The sequence below is a fragment of the Ranitomeya imitator genome, chromosome 1 (genome assembly GCF_032444005.1).
Source record: "Ranitomeya imitator isolate aRanImi1 chromosome 1, aRanImi1.pri, whole genome shotgun sequence".
Lineage (NCBI taxonomy): Eukaryota > Metazoa > Chordata > Amphibia > Anura > Dendrobatidae > Ranitomeya > Ranitomeya imitator.
The window spans coordinates 829,699,630-829,719,516 of NC_091282.1; the positions used below are offsets into that span (position 1 = coordinate 829,699,630).

A 19,887-nucleotide genomic window follows, 5' to 3' on the forward strand; every position below is an offset into this window, starting at 1 on the left:
AGCTTACCCTTACGATTCTATTCCTCTTGAAAAGGCCCGCAGAGTTGCTCACTATCTGTCAATGGCCACTCTAAGCTGAATGTGCCTGCTCTCGTCAGATCGCAAATGCTAAGCAGCTTGAGGCTGGGCAAGTACCAGCATGGGAGACTGGCTGGGAATCCCTGGTACCGTTGACGTGCTTTTTGTTTTTATCAAAGCTTACCCTTACGATTTTTTTCCGCTTGAAAAGACCCGCACTGGTGCTAACTATCTGTCAACGGTCACTCTAAGCTGAATGTGCCTGCCCTCGTCAGATCGCAAATGCAAAGCAGCTTGAGGCTGGGCAAATACCAGCATGGGAGACTGGCTGGGAATCCCTGGTACCGTTGACATGCTTTTTAGTTTTCATCAAAGCTTTGTATTACGATTCTCTTCCTCTTGAAAAAACTTGCGGAGTTGCTAACAATCCATCAATGGCCGCACTGAGCTCAATGTTCCTGCCTTCGTCAGATCACAAATGCAAAGTAGCTTGAGGCTGGGCAAGTATCAGCTTGGTAGACTGGCAGGGAATCCCTGGCACGGTTCCCACATTGTTTTGTTTTTATCAAAGCTTACACTTACGATTTTTTCCGCTTGAAAAGACCCGCACAGGTGCTAACTGTCTGTCAATGGCCACTCTAAGCTGAATGTGCCTGCCCTCGTCAGATCGCAAATGCAAAGCAGCTTGAGGCTGGGCAAGTACCAGCATGGGAGACTGGCTGGGAATCCCTGGTGCCATTGACGTTTCTTTTTTTTTCATCAAAGCTTACCCTTACGATTCTATTCCTCTTGAAAAGGCCCGCAGAGTTGCTCACTATCTGTCAATGGCCACTCTAAGCTGAATGTGCCAGCTCTCGTCAGATCGCAAATGCTAAGCAGCTTGAGGCTGGGCAAGTACCAGCATGGGACACTGGCTGGGAATCCCTGGTACCGCTGACGTGCTTTTTGTTTTTATCAAAGCTTACCCTTACGATTTTTTTCCGCTTGAAAAGACCCGCACTGGTGCTAACGATCTGTCAATGGTCACTCTAAGCTGAATGTGCCTGCCCTCGTCAGATCGCAAATGCAAAGCAGCTTGAGGCTGGGCAAGTACCAGCATGGGAGACTGGCTGGGAATCCCTGGTACCGTTGACGTGCTTTTTGTTTTTATCAAAGCTTACCCTTACGATTTTTTTCCGCTTGAAAAGACCCGCACTGGTGCTAACTATCTGTCAACGGTCACTCTAAGCTGAATGTGCCTGCCCTCGTCAGATCGCAAATGCAAAGCAGCTTGAGGCTGGGCAAGTACAGCATGGGAGACTGGCTGGGAATCCCTGGTACCGTTGACGTGCTTTTTGTTTTTATCAAAGCTTACCCTTACGATTTTTTTCCGCTTGAAAAGACCCGCACTGGTGCTAACTATCTGTCAACGGTCACTCTAAGCTGAATGTGCCTGCCCTCGTCAGATCGCTAATGCAAAGCAGCTTGAGGCTGGGCAAGTACCAGCATGGGAGACTGGCTGGGAATCCCTGGTACCGTTAACGTGCTTTTTGTTTTTATCAAAGCTTACCCTTACGATTTTTTGCCGCTTGAAAAGACCCAAATTTGTGCTACAGACCTATCTGTCAATTACTTCTTTATTCTGAATGGGCCTGCCCTCGTCAGATCGCAAATGCTGAGCTACTTGAGGCTGGGCAAGTACCAGCATGGGAGACTGGCTGGGAATTCCTGGTACCGTTGACATGCTTTTTAGTTTTCATCAAAGCTTTGTATTACGATTCTCTTCCTCTTGAAAAAACTTGCGGAGTTGCTAACAATCCATCAATGGCCGCACTAAGCTCAATGTTCCTGCCTTCGTCAGATCACAAATGCAAAGTAGCTTGAGGCTGGGCAAGTATCAGCTTGGTAGACTGGCAGGGAATCCCTGGCACGGTTCCCACATTGTTTTGTTTTTATCAAAGCTTACACTTACGATTTTTTCCGCTTGAAAAGACCCGCACAGGTGCTAACTGTCTGTCAATGGCCACTCTAAGCTGAATGTGCCTGCCCTCGTCAGATCGCAAATGCAAAGCAGCTTGAGGCTGGGCAAGTACCAGCATGGGAGACTGGCTGGGAATCCCTGGTGCCATTGACGTTTCTTTTTTTTTCATCAAAGCTTACCCTTACGATTCTATTCCTCTTGAAAAGGCCCGCAGAGTTGCTCACTATCTGTCAATGGCCACTCTAAGCTGAATGTGCCTGCTCTCGTCAGATCGCAAATGCTAAGCAGCTTGAGGCTGGGCAAGTACCGGCATGGGAGACTGTCTGGGAATCCCTGGTACCGTTGACGTGCTTTTTGTTTTTATCAAAGCTTACCCTTACGATTTTTTTCCGCTTGAAAAGACCCGCACTGGTGCTAATTATCTGTCAACGGTCACTCTAAGCTGAATGTGCCTGCCCTCTTCAGATCGCAAATGCAAAGCAGCTTGAGGCTGGGCAAGTACCAGCATGGGAGACTGGCTGGGAATCCCTGGTACCGTTGACGTGCTTTTTGTTTTTATCAAAGCTTACCCTTACGATTTTTTTCCGCTTGAAAAGACCCGCACTGGTGCTAACTATCTGTCAACGGTCACTCTAAGCTGAATGTTCCTGCCCTCGTCAGATCGCAAATGCAAAGCAGCTTGAGGCTGGGCAAGTACCAGCATGGGAGACTGGCTGGGAATCCCTGGTACCGTTGACGTGCTTTTTGTTTTTATCAAAGCTTACCCTTACGATTTTTTTCCGCTTGAAAAGACCCGCACTGGTGCTAACTATCTGTCAACGGTCACTCTAAGCTGAATGTGCCTGCCCTCGTCAGATCGCAAATGCAAAGCAGCTTGAGGCTGGGCAAGTACCAGCATGGGAGACTGGCTGGGAATCCCTGGTACCGTTGACATGCTTTTTAGTTTTCATCAAAGCTTTGTATTACGATTCTCTTCCTCTTGAAAAAACTTGCGGAGTTGCTAACAATCCATCAATGGCCGCACTAAGCTCAATGTTCCTGCCTTCGTCAGATCACAAATGCAAAGTAGCTTGAGGCTGGGCAAGTATCAGCTTGGTAGACTGGCAGGGAATCCCTGGCACGGTTCCCACATTGTTTTGTTTTTATCAAAGCTTACACTTACGATTTTTTCCGCTTGAAAAGACCCGCACAGGTGCTAACTGTCTGTCAATGGCCACTCTAAGCTGAATGTGCCTCCCCTCGTCAGATCGCAAATGCAAAGCAGCTTGAGGCTGGGCAAGTACCAGCATGGGAGACTGGCTGGGAATCCCTGGTGCCATTGACGTTTCTTTTTTTTTCATCAAAGCTTACCCTTACGATTCTATTCCTCTTGAAAAGGCCCGCAGAGTTGCTCACTATCTGTCAATGGCCACTCTAAGCTGAATGTGCCTGCTCTCGTCAGATCGCAAATGCTAAGCAGCTTGAGGCTGGGCAAGTACCAGCATGGGAGACTGGCTGGGAATCCCTGGTACCGCTAACGTGCTTTTTGTTTTTATCAAAGCTTACCCTTACGATTTTTTTCCGCTTGAAAAGACCCGCACTGGTGCTAACGATCTGTCAATGGTCACTCTAAGCTGAATGTGCCTGCCCTCGTCAGATCGCAAATGCAAAGCAGCTTGAGGCTGGGCAAGTACCAGCATGGGAGACTGGCTGGGAATCCCTGGTACCGTTGACGTGCTTCTTGTTTTTATCAAAGCTTACCCTTACGATTTTTTTCCGCTTGAAAAGACCCGCACTGGTGCTAACTATCTGTCAACGGTCACTCTAAGCTGAATGTGCCTGCCCTCGTCAGATCGCAATTGCAAAGCAGCTTGAGGCTGGGCAAGTACCAGCATGGGAGACTGGCTGGGAATCCCTGGTACCGTTGACGTGCTTTTTGTTTTTATCAAAGCTTACCCTTACGATTTTTTTCCGCTTGAAAAGACCCGCACTGGTGCTAACTATCTGTCAACGGTCACTCTAAGCTGAATGTGCCTGCCCTCGTCAGATCGCAAATGCAAAGCAGCTTGAGGCTGGGCAAGTACCAGCATGGGAGACTGGCTGGGAATCCCTGGTACCGTTGACGTGCTTTTTGTTTTTATCAAAGCTTACCCTTACGATTTTTTTCCGCTTGAAAAGACCCGCACTGGTGCTAACTATCTGTCAACGGTCACTCTAAGCTGAATGTGCCTGCCCTCGTCAGATCGCAAATGCAAAGCAGCTTGAGGCTGGGCAAGTACCAGCATGGGAGACTGGCTGGGAATCCCTGGTACCGTTGACATGCTTTTTAGTTTTCATCAAAGCTTTGTATTACGATTCTCTTCCTCTTGAAAAAACTTGCGGAGTTGCTAACAATCCATCAATGGCCGCACTAAGCTCAATGTTCCTGCCTTCGTCAGATCACAAATGCAAAGTAGCTTGAGGCTGGGCAAGTATCAGCTTGGTAGACTGGCAGGGAATCCCTGGCACGGTTCCCACATTGTTTTGTTTTTATCAAAGCTTACACTTACGATTTTTTCCGCTTGAAAAGACCCGCACAGGTGCTAACTGTCTGTCAATGGCCACTCTAAGCTGAATGTGCCTGCCCTCGTCAGATCGCAAATGCAAAGCAGCTTGAGGCTGGGCAAGTACCAGCATGGGAGACTGGCTGGGAATCCCTGGTGCCATTGACGTTTCTTTTTTTTTCATCAAAGCTTACCCTTACGATTCTATTCCTCTTGAAAAGGCCCGCAGAGTTGCTCACTATCTGTCAATGGCCACTCTAAGCTGAATGTGCCTGCTCTCGTCAGATCGCAAATGCTAAGCAGCTTGAGGCTGGGCAAGTACCGGCATGGGAGACTGTCTGGGAATCCCTGGTACCGTTGACGTGCTTTTTGTTTTTATCAAAGCTTACCCTTACGATTTTTTTCCGCTTGAAAAGACCCGCACTGGTGCTAATTATCTGTCAACGGTCACTCTAAGCTGAATGTGCCTGCCCTCTTCAGATCGCAAATGCAAAGCAGCTTGAGGCTGGGCAAGTACCAGCATGGGAGACTGGCTGGGAATCCCTGGTACCGTTGACGTGCTTTTTGTTTTTATCAAAGCTTACCCTTACGATTTTTTTCCGCTTGAAAAGACCCGCACTGGTGCTAACTATCTGTCAACGGTCACTCTAAGCTGAATGTTCCTGCCCTCGTCAGATCGCAAATGCAAAGCAGCTTGAGGCTGGGCAAGTACCAGCATGGGAGACTGGCTGGGAATCCCTGGTACCGTTGACGTGCTTTTTGTTTTTATCAAAGCTTACCCTTACGATTTTTTTCCGCTTGAAAAGACCCGCACTGGTGCTAACTATCTGTCAACGGTCACTCTAAGCTGAATGTGCCTGCCCTCGTCAGATCGCAAATGCAAAGCAGCTTGAGGCTGGGCAAGTACCAGCATGGGAGACTGGCTGGGAATCCCTGGTACCGTTGACATGCTTTTTAGTTTTCATCAAAGCTTTGTATTACGATTCTCTTCCTCTTGAAAAAACTTGCGGAGTTGCTAACAATCCATCAATGGCCGCACTAAGCTCAATGTTCCTGCCTTCGTCAGATCACAAATGCAAAGTAGCTTGAGGCTGGGCAAGTATCAGCTTGGTAGACTGGCAGGGAATCCCTGGCACGGTTCCCACATTGTTTTGTTTTTATCAAAGCTTACACTTACGATTTTTTCCGCTTGAAAAGACCCGCACAGGTGCTAACTGTCTGTCAATGGCCACTCTAAGCTGAATGTGCCTCCCCTCGTCAGATCGCAAATGCAAAGCAGCTTGAGGCTGGGCAAGTACCAGCATGGGAGACTGGCTGGGAATCCCTGGTGCCATTGACGTTTCTTTTTTTTTCATCAAAGCTTACCCTTACGATTCTATTCCTCTTGAAAAGGCCCGCAGAGTTGCTCACTATCTGTCAATGGCCACTCTAAGCTGAATGTGCCTGCTCTCGTCAGATCGCAAATGCTAAGCAGCTTGAGGCTGGGCAAGTACCAGCATGGGAGACTGGCTGGGAATCCCTGGTACCGCTAACGTGCTTTTTGTTTTTATCAAAGCTTACCCTTACGATTTTTTTCCGCTTGAAAAGACCCGCACTGGTGCTAACGATCTGTCAATGGTCACTCTAAGCTGAATGTGCCTGCCCTCGTCAGATCGCAAATGCAAAGCAGCTTGAGGCTGGGCAAGTACCAGCATGGGAGACTGGCTGGGAATCCCTGGTACCGTTGACGTGCTTCTTGTTTTTATCAAAGCTTACCCTTACGATTTTTTTCCGCTTGAAAAGACCCGCACTGGTGCTAACTATCTGTCAACGGTCACTCTAAGCTGAATGTGCCTGCCCTCGTCAGATCGCAATTGCAAAGCAGCTTGAGGCTGGGCAAGTACCAGCATGGGAGACTGGCTGGGAATCCCTGGTACCGTTGACGTGCTTTTTGTTTTTATCAAAGCTTACCCTTACGATTTTTTTCCGCTTGAAAAGACCCGCACTGGTGCTAACTATCTGTCAACGGTCACTCTAAGCTGAATGTGCCTGCCCTCGTCAGATCGCAAATGCAAAGCAGCTTGAGGCTGGGCAAGTACCAGCATGGGAGACTGGCTGGGAATCCCTGGTACCGTTGACGTGCTTTTTGTTTTTATCAAAGCTTACCCTTACGATTTTTTTCCGCTTGAAAAGACCCGCACTGGTGCTAACTATCTGTCAACGGTCACTCTAAGCTGAATGTGCCTGCCCTCGTCAGATCGCAAATGCAAAGCAGCTTGAGGCTGGGCAAGTACCAGCATGGGAGACTGGCTGGGAATCCCTGGTACCGTTGACATGCTTTTTAGTTTTCATCAAAGCTTTGTATTACGATTCTCTTCCTCTTGAAAAAACTTGCGGAGTTGCTAACAATCCATCAATGGCCGCACTAAGCTCAATGTTCCTGCCTTCGTCAGATCACAAATGCAAAGTAGCTTGAGGCTGGGCAAGTATCAGCTTGGTAGACTGGCAGGGAATCCCTGGCACGGTTCCCACATTGTTTTGTTTTTATCAAAGCTTACACTTACGATTTTTTCCGCTTGAAAAGACCCGCACAGGTGCTAACTGTCTGTCAATGGCCACTCTAAGCTGAATGTGCCTGCCCTCGTCAGATCGCAAATGCAAAGCAGCTTGAGGCTGGGCAAGTACCAGCATGGGAGACTGGCTGGGAATCCCTGGTGCCATTGACGTTTCTTTTTTTTTCATCAAAGCTTACCCTTACGATTCTATTCCTCTTGAAAAGGCCCGCAGAGTTGCTCACTATCTGTCAATGGCCACTCTAAGCTGAATGTGCCTGCTCTCGTCAGATCGCAAATGCTAAGCAGCTTGAGGCTGGGCAAGTACCAGCATGGGAGACTGGCTGGGAATCCCTGGTACCGCTGACGTGCTTTTTGTTTTTATCAAAGCTTACCCTTACGATTTTTTTCCGCTTGAAAAGACCCGCACTGGTGCTAACTATCTGTCAACGGTCACTCTAAGCTGAATGTGCCTGCCCTCGTCAGATCGCAAATGCAAAGCAGCTTGAGGCTGGGCAAGTACCAGCATGGGAGACTGGCTGGGAATCCCTGGTACCGTTGACGTGCTTTTTGTTTTTATCAAAGCTTACCCTTACGATTTTTTTCCGCTTGAAAAGACCCGCACTGGTGCTAACTATCTGTCAACGGTCACTCTAAGCTGAATGTGCCTGCCCTCGTCAGATCGCAATTGCAAAGCAGCTTGAGGCTGGGCAAGTACCAGCATGGGAGACTGGCTGGGAATCCCTGGTACCGTTGACGTGCTTTTTGTTTTTATCAAAGCTTACCCTTACGATTTTTTTCCGCTTGAAAAGACCCGCACTGGTGCTAACGATCTGTCAACGGTCACTCTAAGCTGAAGACCCAAATTTGTGCTACAGACCTATCTGTCAATTACTTCTTTATGCTGAATGGGCCTGTCCTCGTCAGATCGCAAATGCTGAGCTACTTGAGGCTGGGCAAGTACCAGCATGGGAGACTGGCTGGGAATTCCTGGTACCGTTGACATGCTTTTTAGTTTTCATCAAAGCTTTGTATTACGATTCTCTTCCTCTTGAAAAAACTTGCGGAGTTGCTAACAATCCATCAATGGCCGCACTAAGCTCAATGTTCCTGCCTTCGTCAGATCACAAATGCAAAGTAGCTTGAGGCTGGGCAAGTATCAGCTTGGTAGACTGGCAGGGAATCCCTGGCACGGTTCCCACATTGTTTTGTTTTTATCAAAGCTTACACTTACGATTTTTTCCGCTTGAAAAGACCCGCACAGGTGCTAACTGTCTGTCAATGGCCACTCTAAGCTGAATGTGCCTGCCCTCGTCAGATCGCAAATGCAAAGCAGCTTGAGGCTGGGCAAGTACCAGCATGGGAGACTGGCTGGGAATCACTGGTGCCATTGACGTTTCTTTTTTTTTCATCAAAGCTTACCCTTACGATTCTATTCCTCTTGAAAAGGCCCGCAGAGTTGCTCACTATCTGTCAATGGCCACTCTAAGCTGAATGTGCCTGCTCTCGTCAGATCGCAAATGCTAAGCAGCTTGAGGCTGGGCAAGTACCAGCATGGGAGACTGGCTGGGAATCCCTGGTACCGTTGACGTGCTTTTTGTTTTTATCAAAGCTTACCCTTACGATTTTTTTCCGCTTGAAAAGACCCGCACTGGTGCTAACTATCTGTCAACGGTCACTCTAAGCTGAATGTGCCTGCCCTCTTCAGATCGCAAATGCTTAGCAGCTTGAGGCTGGGCAAGTACCAGCATGGGAGACTGGCTGGGAATCCCTGGTACCGCTGACGTGCTTTTTGTTTTTATCAAAGCTTACACTTACGATTTTTTTCCGCTTGAAAAGACCCGCACTGGTGCTAACGATCTGTCAACGGTCACTCTAAGCTGAATGTGCCTGCCCTCGTCAGATCGCAAATGCAAAGCAGCTTGAGGCTGGGCAAGTACCAGCATGGGAGACTGGCTGGGAATCCCTGGTACCGTTGACGTGCTTTTTGTTTTTATCAAAGCTTACCCTTACGATTTTTTTCCGCTTGAAAAGACCCGCACTGGTGCTAACTATCTGTCAACGGTCACTCTAAGCTGAATGTGCCTGCCCTCGTCAGATCGCAAATGCAAAGCAGCTTGAGGCTGGGCAAGTACCAGCATGGGAGACTGGCTGGGAATCCCTGGTACCGTTGACGTGCTTTTTGTTTTTATCAAAGCTTACCCTTACGATTTTTTTCCGCTTGAAAAGACCCGCACTGGTGCTAACTATCGGTCAACGGTCACTCTAAGCTGAATGTGCCTGCCCTCGTCAGATCGCAAATGCAAAGCAGCTTGAGGCTGGGCAAGTACCAGCATGGGAGACTGGCTGGGAATCCCTGGTACCGTTAACGTGCTTTTTGTTTTTATCAAAGCTTACCCTTACGATTTTTTGCCGCTTGAAAAGACCCAAATTTGTGCTACAGACCTATCTGTCAATTACTTCTTTATGCTGAATGGGCCTGCCCTCGTCAGATCGCAAATGCTGAGCTACTTGAGGCTGGGCAAGTACCAGCATGGGAGACTGGCTGGGAATTCCTGGTACCGTTGACATGCTTTTTAGTTTTCATCAAAGCTTTGTATTACGATTCTCTTCCTCTTGAAAAAACTTGCGGAGTTGCTAACAATCCATCAATGGCCGCACTAAGCTCAATGTTCCTGCCTTCGTCAGATCACAAATGCAAAGTAGCTTGAGGCTGGGCAAGTATCAGCTTGGTAGACTGGCAGGGAATCCCTGGCACGGTTCCCACATTGTTTTGTTTTTATCAAAGCTTACACTTACGATTTTTTCCGCTTGAAAAGACCCGCACAGGTGCTAACTGTCTGTCAATGGCCACTCTAAGCTGAATGTGCCTGCCCTCGTCAGATCGCAAATGCAAAGCAGCTTGAGGCTGGGCAAGTACCAGCATGGGAGACTGGCTGGGAGTTCCTGGTGCCATTGACGTTTCTTTTTTTTTCATCAAAGCTTACCCTTACGATTCTATTCCTCTTGAAAAGGCCCGCAGAGTTGCTCACTATCTGTCAATGGCCACTCTAAGCTGAATGTGCCTGCTCTCGTCAGATCGCAAATGCTAAGCAGCTTGAGGCTGGGCAAGTACCAGCATGGGAGACTGGCTGGGAATCCCTGGTACCGTTGACGTGCTTTTTGTTTTTATCAAAGCTTACCCTTACGATTTTTTTCCGCTTGAAAAGACCCGCACTGGTGCTAACTATCTGTCAACGGTCACTCTAAGCTGAATGTGCCTGCCCTCTTCAGATCGCAAATGCAAAGCAGCTTGAGGCTGGGCAAGTACCAGCATGGGAGACTGGCTGGGAATCCCTGGTACCGTTGACGTGCTTTTTGTTTTTATCAAAGCTTACCCTTACGATTTTTTTCCGCTTGAAAAGACCCGCACTGGTGCTAACTATCTGTCAACGGTCACTCTAAGCTGAATGTGCCTGCCCTCGTCAGATCGCAAATGCAAAGCAGCTTGAGGCTGGGCAAGTACCAGCATGGGAGACTGGCTGGGAATCCCTGGTACCGTTGACGTGCTTTTTGTTTTTATCAAAGCTTACCCTTACGATTTTTTTCCGCTTGAAAAGACCCGCACTGGTGCTAACTATCTGTCAACGGTCACTCTAAGCTGAATGTGCCTGCCCTCGTCAGATCGCAATTGCAAAGCAGCTTGAGGCTGGGCAAGTACCAGCATGGGAGACTGGCTGGGAATCCCTGGTACCGTTGACGTGCTTTTTGTTTTTATCAAAGCTTACCCTTACGATTTTTTTCCGCTTGAAAAGACCCGCACTGGTGCTAATGATCTGTCAACGGTCACTCTAAGCTGAAGACCCAAATTTGTGCTACAGACCTATCTGTCAATTACTTCTTTATGCTGAATGGGCCTGCCCTCGTCAGATCGCAAATGCTGAGCTACTTGAGGCTGGGCAAGTACCAGCATGGGAGACTGGCTGGGAATTCCTGGTACCGTTGACATGCTTTTTAGTTTTCATCAAAGCTTTGTATTACGATTCTCTTCCTCTTGAAAAAACTTGCGGAGTTGCTAACAATCCATCAATGGCCGCACTAAGCTCAATGTTCCTGCCTTCGTCAGATCACAAATGCAAAGTAGCTTGAGGCTGGGCAAGTATCAGCTTGGTAGACTGGCAGGGAATCCCTGGCACGGTTCCCACATTGTTTTGTTTTTATCAAAGCTTACACTTACGATTTTTTCCGCTTGAAAAGACCCGCACAGGTGCTAACTGTCTGTCAATGGCCACTCTAAGCTGAATGTGCCTGCCCTCGTCAGATCGCAAATGCAAAGCAGCTTGAGGCTGGGCAAGTACCAGCATGGGAGACTGGCTGGGAATCCCTGGTGCCATTGACGTTTCTTTTTTTTTCATCAAAGCTTACCCATACGATTCTATTCCTCTTGAAAAGGCCCGCAGAGTTGCTCACTATCTGTCAATGGCCACTCTAAGCTGAATGTGCCTGCTCTCGTCAGATCGCAAATGCTAAGCAGCTTGAGGCTGGGCAAGTACCAGCATGGGAGACTGGCTGGGAATCCCTGGTACCGCTGACGTGCTTTTTGTTTTTATCAAAGCTTACCCTTACGATTTTTTTCCGCTTGAAAAGACCCGCACTGGTGCTAACTATCTGTCAACGGTCACTCTAAGCTGAATGTGCCTGCCCTCGTCAGATCGCAAATGCAAAGCAGCTTGAGGCTGGGCAAGTACCAGCATGGGAGACTGGCTGGGAATCCCTGGTACCGTTGACGTGCTTTTTGTTTTTATCAAAGCTTACCCTTACGATTTTTTTCCGCTTGAAAAGACCCGCACTGGTGCTAACTATCTGTCAACGGTCACTCTAAGCTGAATGTGCCTGCCCTCGTCAGATCGCAATTGCAAAGCAGCTTGAGGCTGGGCAAGTACCAGCATGGGAGACTGGCTGGGAATCCCTGGTACCGTTGACGTGCTTTTTGTTTTTATCAAAGCTTACCCTTACGATTTTTTTCCGCTTGAAAAGACCCGCACTGGTGCTAACGATCTGTCAACGGTCACTCTAAGCTGAAGACCCAAATTTGTGCTACAGACCTATCTGTCAATTACTTCTTTATGCTGAATGGGCCTGTCCTCGTCAGATCGCAAATGCTGAGCTACTTGAGGCTGGGCAAGTACCAGCATGGGAGACTGGCTGGGAATTCCTGGTACCGTTGATATGCTTTTTAGTTTTCATCAAAGCTTTGTATTACGATTCTCTTCCTCTTGAAAAAACTTGCGGAGTTGCTAACAATCCATCAATGGCCGCACTAAGCTCAATGTTCCTGCCTTCGTCAGATCACAAATGCAAAGTAGCTTGAGGCTGGGCAAGTATCAGCTTGGTAGACTGGCAGGGAATCCCTGGCACGGTTCCCACATTGTTTTGTTTTTATCAAAGCTTACACTTACGATTTTTTCCGCTTGAAAAGACCCGCACAGGTGCTAACTGTCTGTCAATGGCCACTCTAAGCTGAATGTTCCTGCCCTCGTCAGATCGCAAATGCAAAGCAGCTTGAGGCTGGGCAAGTACCAGCATGGGAGACTGGCTGGGAATCCCTGGTGCCATTGACGTTTCTTTTTTTTTCATCAAAGCTTACCCTTACGATTCTATTCCTCTTGAAAAGGCCCGCAGAGTTGCTCACTATCTGTCAATGGCCACTCTAAGCTGAATGTGCCTGCTCTCGTCAGATCGCAAATGCTAAGCAGCTTGAGGCTGGGCAAGTACCAGCATGGGAGACTGGCTGGGAATCCCTGGTACCGTTGACGTGCTTTTTGTTTTTATCAAAGCTTACCCTTACGATTTTTTTCCGCTTGAAAAGACCCGCACTGGTGCTAACTATCTGTCAACGGTCACTCTAAGCTGAATGTGCCTGCCCTCTTCAGATCGCAAATGCTTAGCAGCTTGAGGCTGGGCAAGTACCAGCATGGGAGACTGGCTGGGAATCCCTGGTACCGCTGACGTGCTTTTTGTTTTTATCAAAGCTTACACTTACGATTTTTTTCCGCTTGAAAAGACCCGCACTGGTGCTAACGATCTGTCAACGGTCACTCTAAGCTGAATGTGCCTGCCCTCGTCAGATCGCAAATGCAAAGCAGCTTGAGGCTGGGCAAGTACCAGCATGGGAGACTGGCTGGGAATCCCTGGTACCGTTGACGTGCTTTTTGTTTTTATCAAAGCTTACCCTTACGATTTTTTTCCGCTTGAAAAGACCCGCACTGGTGCTAACTATCTGTCAACGGTCACTCTAAGCTGAATGTGCCTGCCCTCGTCAGATCGCAAATGCAAAGCAGCTTGAGGCTGGGCAAGTACCAGCATGGGAGACTGGCTGGGAATCCCTGGTACCGTTGACGTGCTTTTTGTTTTTATCAAAGCTTACCCTTACGATTTTTTTCCGCTTGAAAAGACCCGCACTGGTGCGAACTATCTGTCAACGGTCACTCTAAGCTGAATGTGCCTGCCCTCGTCAGATCGCAAATGCAAAGCAGCTTGAGGCTGGGCAAGTACCAGCATGGGAGACTGGCTGGGAATCCCTGGTACCGTTAACGTGCTTTTTGTTTTTATCAAAGCTTACCCTTACGATTTTTTGCCGCTTGAAAAGACCCAAATTTGTGCTACAGACCTATCTGTCAATTACTTCTTTATTCTGAATGGGCCTGCCCTCGTCAGATCGCAAATGCTGAGCTACTTGAGGCTGGGCAAGTACCAGCATGGGAGACTGGCTGGGAATTCCTGGTACCGTTGACATGCTTTTTAGTTTTCATCAAAGCTTTGTATTACGATTCTCTTCCTCTTGAAAAAACTTGCGGAGTTGCTAACAATCCATCAATGGCCGCACTAAGCTCAATGTTCCTGCCTTCGTCAGATCACAAATGCAAAGTAGCTTGAGGCTGGGCAAGTATCAGCTTGGTAGACTGGCAGGGAATCCCTGGCACGGTTCCCACATTGTTTTGTTTTTATCAAAGCTTACACTTACGATTTTTTCCGCTTGAAAAGACCCGCACAGGTGCTAACTGTCTGTCAATGGCCACTCTAAGCTGAATGTGCCTGCCCTCGTCAGATCGCAAATGCAAAGCAGCTTGAGGCTGGGCAAGTACCAGCATGGGAGACTGGCTGGGAATCCCTGGTGCCATTGACGTTTCTTTTTTTTTCATCAAAGCTTACCCTTACGATTCTATTCCTCTTGAAAAGGCCCGCAGAGTTGCTCACTATCTGTCAATGGCCACTCTAAGCTGAATGTGCCTGCTCTCGTCAGATCGCAAATGCTAAGCAGCTTGAGGCTGGGCAAGTACCAGCATGGGAGACTGGCTGGGAATCCCTGGTACCGTTGACGTGCTTTTTGTTTTTATCAAAGCTTACCCTTACGATTTTTTTCCGCTTGAAAAGACCCGCACTGGTGCTAACGATCTGTCAATGGTCACTCTAAGCTGAATGTGCCTGCCCTCGTCAGATCGCAAATGCAAAGCAGCTTGTGGCTGGGCAAGTACCAGCATGGGAGACTGGCTGGGAATCCCTGGTACCGTTGACGTGCTTTTTGTTTTTATCAAAGCTTACCCTTACGATTTTTTTCCGCTTGAAAAGACCCGCACTGGTGGTAACTATCTGTCAACGGTCACTCTAAGCTGAATGTGCCTGCCCTCGTCAGATCGCAAATGCAAAGCAGCTTGAGGCTGGGCAAGTACCAGCATGGGAGACTGGCTGGGAATCCCTGGTACCGTTGACATGCTTTTTAGTTTTCATCAAAGCTTTGTATTACGATTCTCTTCCTCTTGAAAAAACTTGCGGAGTTGCTAACAATCCATCAATGGCCGCACTAAGCTCAATGTTCCTGCCTTCGTCAGATCACAAATGCAAAGTAGCTTGAGGCTGGGCAAGTATCAGCTTGGTAGACTGGCAGGGAATCCCTGGCACGGTTCCCACATTGTTTTGTTTTTATCAAAGCTTACACTTACGATTTTTTCCGCTTGAAAAGACCCGCACAGGTGCTAACTGTCTGTCAATGGCCACTCTAAGCTGAATGTGCCTGCCCTCGTCAGATCGCAAATGCTAAGCAGCTTGAGGCTGGGCAAGTACCAGCATGGGAGACTGGCTGGGAATCCCTGGTACCGTTGACGTGCTTTTTGTTTTTATCAAAGCTTACCCTTACGATTTTTTTCCGCTTGAAAAGACCCGCACTGGTGCTAACTATCTGTCAACGGTCACTCTAAGCTGAATGTGCCTGCCCTCTTCAGATCGCAAATGCAAAGCAGCTTGAGGCTGGGCAAGTACCAGCATGGGAGACTGGCTGGGAATCCCTGGTACCGTTGACGTGCTTTTTGTTTTTATCAAAGCTTACCCTTACGATTTTTTTCCGCTTGAAAAGACCCGCACTGGTGCTAACTATCTGTCAACGGTCACTCTAAGCTGAATGTGCCTTCCCTCGTCAGATCGCAAATGCAAAGCAGCTTGAGGCTGGGCAAGTACCAGCATGGGAGACTGGCTGGGAATCCCTGGAACCGTTAACGTGCTTTTTGTTTTTATCAAAGCTTACCCTTACGATTTTTTTCCGCTTGAAAAGACCCAAATTTGTGCTACAGACCTATCTGTCAATTACTTCTTTATGATGAATGGGCCTGCCCTCGTCAGATCGCAAATGCTGAGCTACTTGAGGCTGGGCAAGTACCAGCATGGGAGACTGGCTGGGAATTCCTGGTACCGTTGACATGCTTTTTAGTTTTCATCAAAGCTTTGTATTACGATTCTCTTCCTCTTGAAAAAACTTGCGGAGTTGCTAACAATCCATCAATGGCCGCACTAAGCTCAATGTTCCTGCCTTCGTCAGATCACAAATGCAAAGTAGCTGGAGGCTGGGCAAGTATCAGCTTGGTAGACTGTCAGGGAATCCCTGGCACGGTTCCCACATTGTTTTGTTTTTATCAAAGCTTACACTTACGATTTTTTCCGCTTGAAAAGACCCGCACAGGTGCTAACTGTCTGTTAATGGCCACTCTAAGCTGAATGTGCCTGCCCTCGTCAGATCGCAAATGCAAAGCAGCTTGAGGCTGGGCAAGTACCAGCATGGGAGACTGGCTGGGAATCCCTGGTGCCATTGACGTTTCTTTTTTTTTCATCAAAGCTTACCCTTACGATTCTATTCCTCTTGAAAAGGCCCGCAGAGTTGCTCACTATCTGTCAATGGCCACTCTAAGCTGAATGTGCCTGCTCTCGTCAGATCGCAAATGCTAAGCAGCTTGAGGCTGGGCAAGTACCAGCATGGGAGACTGGCTGGGAATCCCTGGTACCGTTGACGTGCTTTTTGTTTTTATCAAAGCTTACCCTTACGATTTTTTTCCGCTTGAAAAGACCCGCACTGGTGCTAACTATCTGTCAACGGTCACTCTAAGCTGAATGTGCCTGCCCTCTTCAGATCGCAAATGCAAAGCAGCTTGAGGCTGGGCAAGTACCAGCATGGGAAACTGGCTGGGAATCCCTGGTACCGTTGACGTGCTTTTTGTTTTTATCAAAGCTTACCCTTACGATTTTTTTCCGCTTGAAAAGACCCGCACTGGTGCTAACTATCTGTCAACGGTCACTCTAAGCTGAATGTGCCTGCCCTCGTCAGATCGCAATTGCAAAGCAGCTTGAGGCTGGGCAAGTACCAGCATGGGAGACTGGCTGGGAATCCCTGGTACCGTTGACGTGCTTTTTGTTTTTATCAAAGCTTACCCTTACGATTTTTTTCCGCTTGAAAAGACCCGCACTGGTGCTAACGATCTGTCAACGGTCACTCTAAGCTGAAGACCCAAATTTGTGCTACAGACCTATCTGTCAATTACTTCTTTATGCTGAATGGGCCTGCCCTCGTCAGATCGCAAATGCTGAGCTACTTGAGGCTGGGCAAGTACCAGCATGGGAGACTGGCTGGGAATTCCTGGTACCGTTGACATGCTTTTTAGTTTTCATCAAAGCTTTGTATTACGATTCTCTTCCTCTTGAAAAAACTTGCGGAGTTGCTAACAATCCATCAATGGCCGCACTAAGCTCAATGTTCCTGCCTTCGTCAGATCACAAATGCAAAGTAGCTTGAGGCTGGGCAAGTATCAGCTTGGTAGACTGGCAGGGAATACCTGGCACGGTTCCCACATTGTTTTGTTTTTATCAAAGCTTACACTTACGATTTTTTCCGCTTGAAAAGACCCGCACAGGTGCTAACTGTCTGTCAATGGCCACTCTAAGCTGAATGTGCCTGCCCTCGTCAGATCGCAAATGCAAAGCAGCTTGAGGCTGGGCAAGTACCAGCATGGGAGACTGGCTGGGAATCCCTGGTGCCATTGACGTTTCTTTTTTTTTCATCAAAGCTTACCCTTACGATTCTATTCCTCTTGAAAAGGCCCGCAGAGTTGCTCACTATCTGTCAATGGCCACTCTAAGCTGAATGTGCCTGCTCTCGTCAGATCGCAAATGCTAAGCAGCTTGAGGCTGGGCAAGTACCAGCATGGGAGACTGGCTGGGAATCCCTGGTACCGTTGACGTGCTTTTTGTTTTTATCAAAGCTTACCCTTACGATTTTTTTCCGCTTGAAAAGACCCGCACTGGTGCTAACTATCTGTCAACGGTCACTCTAAGCTGAATGTGCCTGCCCTCTTCAGATCGCAAATGCAAAGCAGCTTGAGGCTGGGCAAGTACCAGCATGGGAGACTGGCTGGGAATCCCTGGTACCGTTGACGTGCTTTTTGTTTTTATCAAAGCTTACCCTTACGATTTTTTTCCGCTTGAAAAGACCCGCACTGGTGCTAACTATCTGTCAACGGTCACTCTAAGCTGAATGTGCCTGCCCTCTTCAGATCGCAAATGCTTAGCAGCTTGAGGCTGGGCAAGTACCAGCATGGGAGACTGGCTGGGAATCCCTGGTACCGCTGACGTGCTTTTTGTTTTTATCAAAGCTTACCCTTACGATTTTTTTCCGCTTGAAAAGACCCGCACTGGTGCTAACGATCTGTCAACGGTCACTCTAAGCTGAATGTGCCTGCCCTCGTCAGATCGCAAATGCAAAGCAGCTTGAGGCTGGGCAAGTACCAGCATGGGAGACTGGCTGGGAATCCCTGGTACCGTTGACGTGCTTTTTGTTTTAATCAAAGCTTACCCTTACGATTTTTTTCCGCTTGAAAAGACCCGCACTGGTGCTAACTATCTGTCAACGGTCACTCTAAGCTGAATGTGCCTGCCCTCGTCAGATCGCAAATGCAAAGCAGCTTGAGGCTGGGCAAGTACCAGCATGGGAGACTGGCTGGGAATCCCTGGTACCGTTGACGTGCTTTTTGTTTTTATCAAAGCTTACCCTTACGATATTTTTCCGCTTGAAAAGACCCGCACTGGTGCTAACTATCTGTCAACGGTCACTCTAAGCTGAATGTGCCTGCCCTCGTCAGATCGCAAATGCAAAGCAGCTTGAGGCTGGGCAAGTACCAGCATGGGAGACTGGCTGGGAATCCCTGGTACCGTTAACGTGCTTTTTGTTTTTATCAAAGCTTACCCTTACGATTTTTTGCCGCTTGAAAAGACCCAAATTTGTGCTACAGACCTATCTGTCAATTACTTCTTTATTCTGAATGGGCCTGCCCTCGTCAAATCGCAAATGCTGAGCTACTTGAGGCTGGGCAAGTACCAGCATGGGAGACTGGCTGGGAATTCCTGGTACCGTTGACATGCTTTTTAGTTTTCATCAAAGCTTTGTATTACGATTCTCTTCCTCTTGAAAAAACTTGCGGAGTTGCTAACAATCCATCAATGGCCGCACTAAGCTCAATGTTCCTGCCTTCGTCAGATCACAAATGCAAAGTAGCTTGAGGCTGGGCAAGTATCAGCTTGGTAGACTGGCAGGGAATCCCTGGCACGGTTCCCACATTGTTTTGTTTTTATCAAAGCTTACACTTACGATTTTTTCCGCTTGAAAAGACCCGCACAGGTGCTAACTGTCTGTCAATGGCCACTCTAAGCTGAATGTGCCTGCCCTCGTCAGATCGCAAATTTAAAGCAGCTTGAGGCTGGGCAAGTACCAGCATGGGAGACTGGCTGGGAATCCCTGGTGCCATTGACGTTTCTTTTTTTTTCATCAAAGCTTACCCTTACGATTCTATTCCTCTTGAAAAGGCCCGCAGAGTTGCTCACTATCTGTCAATGGCCACTCTAAGCTGAATGTGCCTGCTCTCGTCAGATCGCAAATGCTAAGCAGCTTGAGGCTGGGCAAGTACCAGCATGGGAGACTGGCTGGGAATCCCTGGTACCGTTGACGTGCTTTTTGTTTTTATCAAAGCTTACCCTTACGATTTTTTTCCGCTTGAAAAGACCCGCACTGGTACTAACGATCTGTCAATGGTCACTCTAAGCTGAATGTGCCTGCCCTCGTCAGATCGCAAATGCAAAGCAGCTTGAGGCTGGGCAAGTACCAGCATGGGAGACTGGCTGGGAATCCCTGGTACCGTTGACGTGCTTTTTGTTTTTATCAAAGCTTACCCTTACGATTTTTTTCCGCTTGAAAAGACCCGCACTGGTGCTAACTATCTGTCAACGGTCACTCTAAGCTGAATGTGCCTGCCCTCGTCAGATCGCAAATGCAAAGCAGCTTGAGGCTGGGCAAATACCAGCATGGGAGACTGGCTGGGAATCCCTGGTACCGTTGACATGCTTTTTAGTTTTCATCAAAGCTTTGTATTACGATTCTCTTCCTCTTGAAAAAACTTGCGGAGTTGCTAACAATCCATCAATGGCCGCACTGAGCTCAATGTTCCTGCCTTCGTCAGATCACAAATGCAAAGTAGCTTGAGGCTGGGCAAGTATCAGCTTGGTAGAC

General features: G+C 48.1%; 55 pseudogenes; all 55 read left to right on the plus strand.

Moving 5' to 3' along the window:
* The first annotated feature begins 57 nt into the window (after positions 1 to 57).
* LOC138659430 (5S ribosomal RNA) lies at positions 58 to 176 on the plus strand (annotated as a pseudogene).
* Positions 177 to 643: 467 nt separating this feature from the next.
* On the plus strand, positions 644 to 762 carry LOC138658986 (5S ribosomal RNA; annotated as a pseudogene).
* A 271-nt stretch (positions 763 to 1,033) lies between these two features.
* LOC138659363 (5S ribosomal RNA) lies at positions 1,034 to 1,152 on the plus strand (annotated as a pseudogene).
* An 860-nt stretch (positions 1,153 to 2,012) lies between these two features.
* On the plus strand, positions 2,013 to 2,131 carry LOC138658987 (5S ribosomal RNA; annotated as a pseudogene).
* A 76-nt stretch (positions 2,132 to 2,207) lies between these two features.
* Positions 2,208 to 2,326, plus strand: LOC138659665 (5S ribosomal RNA; annotated as a pseudogene).
* Positions 2,327 to 2,402: 76 nt separating this feature from the next.
* LOC138659476 (5S ribosomal RNA) lies at positions 2,403 to 2,521 on the plus strand (annotated as a pseudogene).
* A 76-nt stretch (positions 2,522 to 2,597) lies between these two features.
* LOC138658714 (5S ribosomal RNA) lies at positions 2,598 to 2,716 on the plus strand (annotated as a pseudogene).
* Positions 2,717 to 2,792: 76 nt separating this feature from the next.
* LOC138659875 (5S ribosomal RNA) lies at positions 2,793 to 2,911 on the plus strand (annotated as a pseudogene).
* Positions 2,912 to 3,573: 662 nt separating this feature from the next.
* Positions 3,574 to 3,692, plus strand: LOC138659364 (5S ribosomal RNA; annotated as a pseudogene).
* Positions 3,693 to 3,768: 76 nt separating this feature from the next.
* On the plus strand, positions 3,769 to 3,887 carry LOC138659618 (5S ribosomal RNA; annotated as a pseudogene).
* Positions 3,888 to 3,963: 76 nt separating this feature from the next.
* On the plus strand, positions 3,964 to 4,082 carry LOC138658640 (5S ribosomal RNA; annotated as a pseudogene).
* A 76-nt stretch (positions 4,083 to 4,158) lies between these two features.
* LOC138659876 (5S ribosomal RNA) lies at positions 4,159 to 4,277 on the plus strand (annotated as a pseudogene).
* A 272-nt stretch (positions 4,278 to 4,549) lies between these two features.
* On the plus strand, positions 4,550 to 4,668 carry LOC138658988 (5S ribosomal RNA; annotated as a pseudogene).
* Positions 4,669 to 4,744: 76 nt separating this feature from the next.
* Positions 4,745 to 4,863, plus strand: LOC138659676 (5S ribosomal RNA; annotated as a pseudogene).
* A 76-nt stretch (positions 4,864 to 4,939) lies between these two features.
* LOC138659478 (5S ribosomal RNA) lies at positions 4,940 to 5,058 on the plus strand (annotated as a pseudogene).
* A 76-nt stretch (positions 5,059 to 5,134) lies between these two features.
* LOC138658715 (5S ribosomal RNA) lies at positions 5,135 to 5,253 on the plus strand (annotated as a pseudogene).
* Positions 5,254 to 5,329: 76 nt separating this feature from the next.
* Positions 5,330 to 5,448, plus strand: LOC138659877 (5S ribosomal RNA; annotated as a pseudogene).
* Positions 5,449 to 6,110: 662 nt separating this feature from the next.
* On the plus strand, positions 6,111 to 6,229 carry LOC138659365 (5S ribosomal RNA; annotated as a pseudogene).
* Positions 6,230 to 6,305: 76 nt separating this feature from the next.
* LOC138659621 (5S ribosomal RNA) lies at positions 6,306 to 6,424 on the plus strand (annotated as a pseudogene).
* Positions 6,425 to 6,500: 76 nt separating this feature from the next.
* On the plus strand, positions 6,501 to 6,619 carry LOC138658641 (5S ribosomal RNA; annotated as a pseudogene).
* A 76-nt stretch (positions 6,620 to 6,695) lies between these two features.
* Positions 6,696 to 6,814, plus strand: LOC138659878 (5S ribosomal RNA; annotated as a pseudogene).
* Positions 6,815 to 7,086: 272 nt separating this feature from the next.
* Positions 7,087 to 7,205, plus strand: LOC138658991 (5S ribosomal RNA; annotated as a pseudogene).
* Positions 7,206 to 7,281: 76 nt separating this feature from the next.
* On the plus strand, positions 7,282 to 7,400 carry LOC138659149 (5S ribosomal RNA; annotated as a pseudogene).
* Positions 7,401 to 7,476: 76 nt separating this feature from the next.
* On the plus strand, positions 7,477 to 7,595 carry LOC138658642 (5S ribosomal RNA; annotated as a pseudogene).
* A 76-nt stretch (positions 7,596 to 7,671) lies between these two features.
* LOC138659622 (5S ribosomal RNA) lies at positions 7,672 to 7,790 on the plus strand (annotated as a pseudogene).
* A 713-nt stretch (positions 7,791 to 8,503) lies between these two features.
* On the plus strand, positions 8,504 to 8,622 carry LOC138659442 (5S ribosomal RNA; annotated as a pseudogene).
* A 271-nt stretch (positions 8,623 to 8,893) lies between these two features.
* Positions 8,894 to 9,012, plus strand: LOC138658643 (5S ribosomal RNA; annotated as a pseudogene).
* A 76-nt stretch (positions 9,013 to 9,088) lies between these two features.
* On the plus strand, positions 9,089 to 9,207 carry LOC138658644 (5S ribosomal RNA; annotated as a pseudogene).
* A 666-nt stretch (positions 9,208 to 9,873) lies between these two features.
* LOC138659528 (5S ribosomal RNA) lies at positions 9,874 to 9,992 on the plus strand (annotated as a pseudogene).
* Positions 9,993 to 10,068: 76 nt separating this feature from the next.
* LOC138659454 (5S ribosomal RNA) lies at positions 10,069 to 10,187 on the plus strand (annotated as a pseudogene).
* Positions 10,188 to 10,263: 76 nt separating this feature from the next.
* LOC138659479 (5S ribosomal RNA) lies at positions 10,264 to 10,382 on the plus strand (annotated as a pseudogene).
* Positions 10,383 to 10,458: 76 nt separating this feature from the next.
* Positions 10,459 to 10,577, plus strand: LOC138658645 (5S ribosomal RNA; annotated as a pseudogene).
* A 76-nt stretch (positions 10,578 to 10,653) lies between these two features.
* On the plus strand, positions 10,654 to 10,772 carry LOC138659623 (5S ribosomal RNA; annotated as a pseudogene).
* Positions 10,773 to 11,290: 518 nt separating this feature from the next.
* On the plus strand, positions 11,291 to 11,409 carry LOC138658992 (5S ribosomal RNA; annotated as a pseudogene).
* Positions 11,410 to 11,485: 76 nt separating this feature from the next.
* On the plus strand, positions 11,486 to 11,604 carry LOC138659150 (5S ribosomal RNA; annotated as a pseudogene).
* A 76-nt stretch (positions 11,605 to 11,680) lies between these two features.
* On the plus strand, positions 11,681 to 11,799 carry LOC138658646 (5S ribosomal RNA; annotated as a pseudogene).
* A 76-nt stretch (positions 11,800 to 11,875) lies between these two features.
* On the plus strand, positions 11,876 to 11,994 carry LOC138659624 (5S ribosomal RNA; annotated as a pseudogene).
* Positions 11,995 to 12,512: 518 nt separating this feature from the next.
* LOC138659157 (5S ribosomal RNA) lies at positions 12,513 to 12,631 on the plus strand (annotated as a pseudogene).
* A 76-nt stretch (positions 12,632 to 12,707) lies between these two features.
* LOC138659466 (5S ribosomal RNA) lies at positions 12,708 to 12,826 on the plus strand (annotated as a pseudogene).
* A 271-nt stretch (positions 12,827 to 13,097) lies between these two features.
* LOC138658648 (5S ribosomal RNA) lies at positions 13,098 to 13,216 on the plus strand (annotated as a pseudogene).
* Positions 13,217 to 13,292: 76 nt separating this feature from the next.
* On the plus strand, positions 13,293 to 13,411 carry LOC138658649 (5S ribosomal RNA; annotated as a pseudogene).
* Positions 13,412 to 14,077: 666 nt separating this feature from the next.
* LOC138658993 (5S ribosomal RNA) lies at positions 14,078 to 14,196 on the plus strand (annotated as a pseudogene).
* A 76-nt stretch (positions 14,197 to 14,272) lies between these two features.
* LOC138659477 (5S ribosomal RNA) lies at positions 14,273 to 14,391 on the plus strand (annotated as a pseudogene).
* Positions 14,392 to 14,662: 271 nt separating this feature from the next.
* On the plus strand, positions 14,663 to 14,781 carry LOC138659879 (5S ribosomal RNA; annotated as a pseudogene).
* Positions 14,782 to 15,053: 272 nt separating this feature from the next.
* On the plus strand, positions 15,054 to 15,172 carry LOC138659039 (5S ribosomal RNA; annotated as a pseudogene).
* Positions 15,173 to 15,248: 76 nt separating this feature from the next.
* Positions 15,249 to 15,367, plus strand: LOC138659480 (5S ribosomal RNA; annotated as a pseudogene).
* An 861-nt stretch (positions 15,368 to 16,228) lies between these two features.
* Positions 16,229 to 16,347, plus strand: LOC138659488 (5S ribosomal RNA; annotated as a pseudogene).
* A 271-nt stretch (positions 16,348 to 16,618) lies between these two features.
* Positions 16,619 to 16,737, plus strand: LOC138659625 (5S ribosomal RNA; annotated as a pseudogene).
* A 518-nt stretch (positions 16,738 to 17,255) lies between these two features.
* On the plus strand, positions 17,256 to 17,374 carry LOC138658994 (5S ribosomal RNA; annotated as a pseudogene).
* A 76-nt stretch (positions 17,375 to 17,450) lies between these two features.
* LOC138659499 (5S ribosomal RNA) lies at positions 17,451 to 17,569 on the plus strand (annotated as a pseudogene).
* Positions 17,570 to 17,645: 76 nt separating this feature from the next.
* LOC138659481 (5S ribosomal RNA) lies at positions 17,646 to 17,764 on the plus strand (annotated as a pseudogene).
* Positions 17,765 to 18,035: 271 nt separating this feature from the next.
* Positions 18,036 to 18,154, plus strand: LOC138658650 (5S ribosomal RNA; annotated as a pseudogene).
* Positions 18,155 to 18,230: 76 nt separating this feature from the next.
* Positions 18,231 to 18,349, plus strand: LOC138658651 (5S ribosomal RNA; annotated as a pseudogene).
* An 861-nt stretch (positions 18,350 to 19,210) lies between these two features.
* Positions 19,211 to 19,329, plus strand: LOC138659511 (5S ribosomal RNA; annotated as a pseudogene).
* A 76-nt stretch (positions 19,330 to 19,405) lies between these two features.
* LOC138659366 (5S ribosomal RNA) lies at positions 19,406 to 19,524 on the plus strand (annotated as a pseudogene).
* The last annotated feature ends 363 nt before the right edge of the window (positions 19,525 to 19,887 follow it).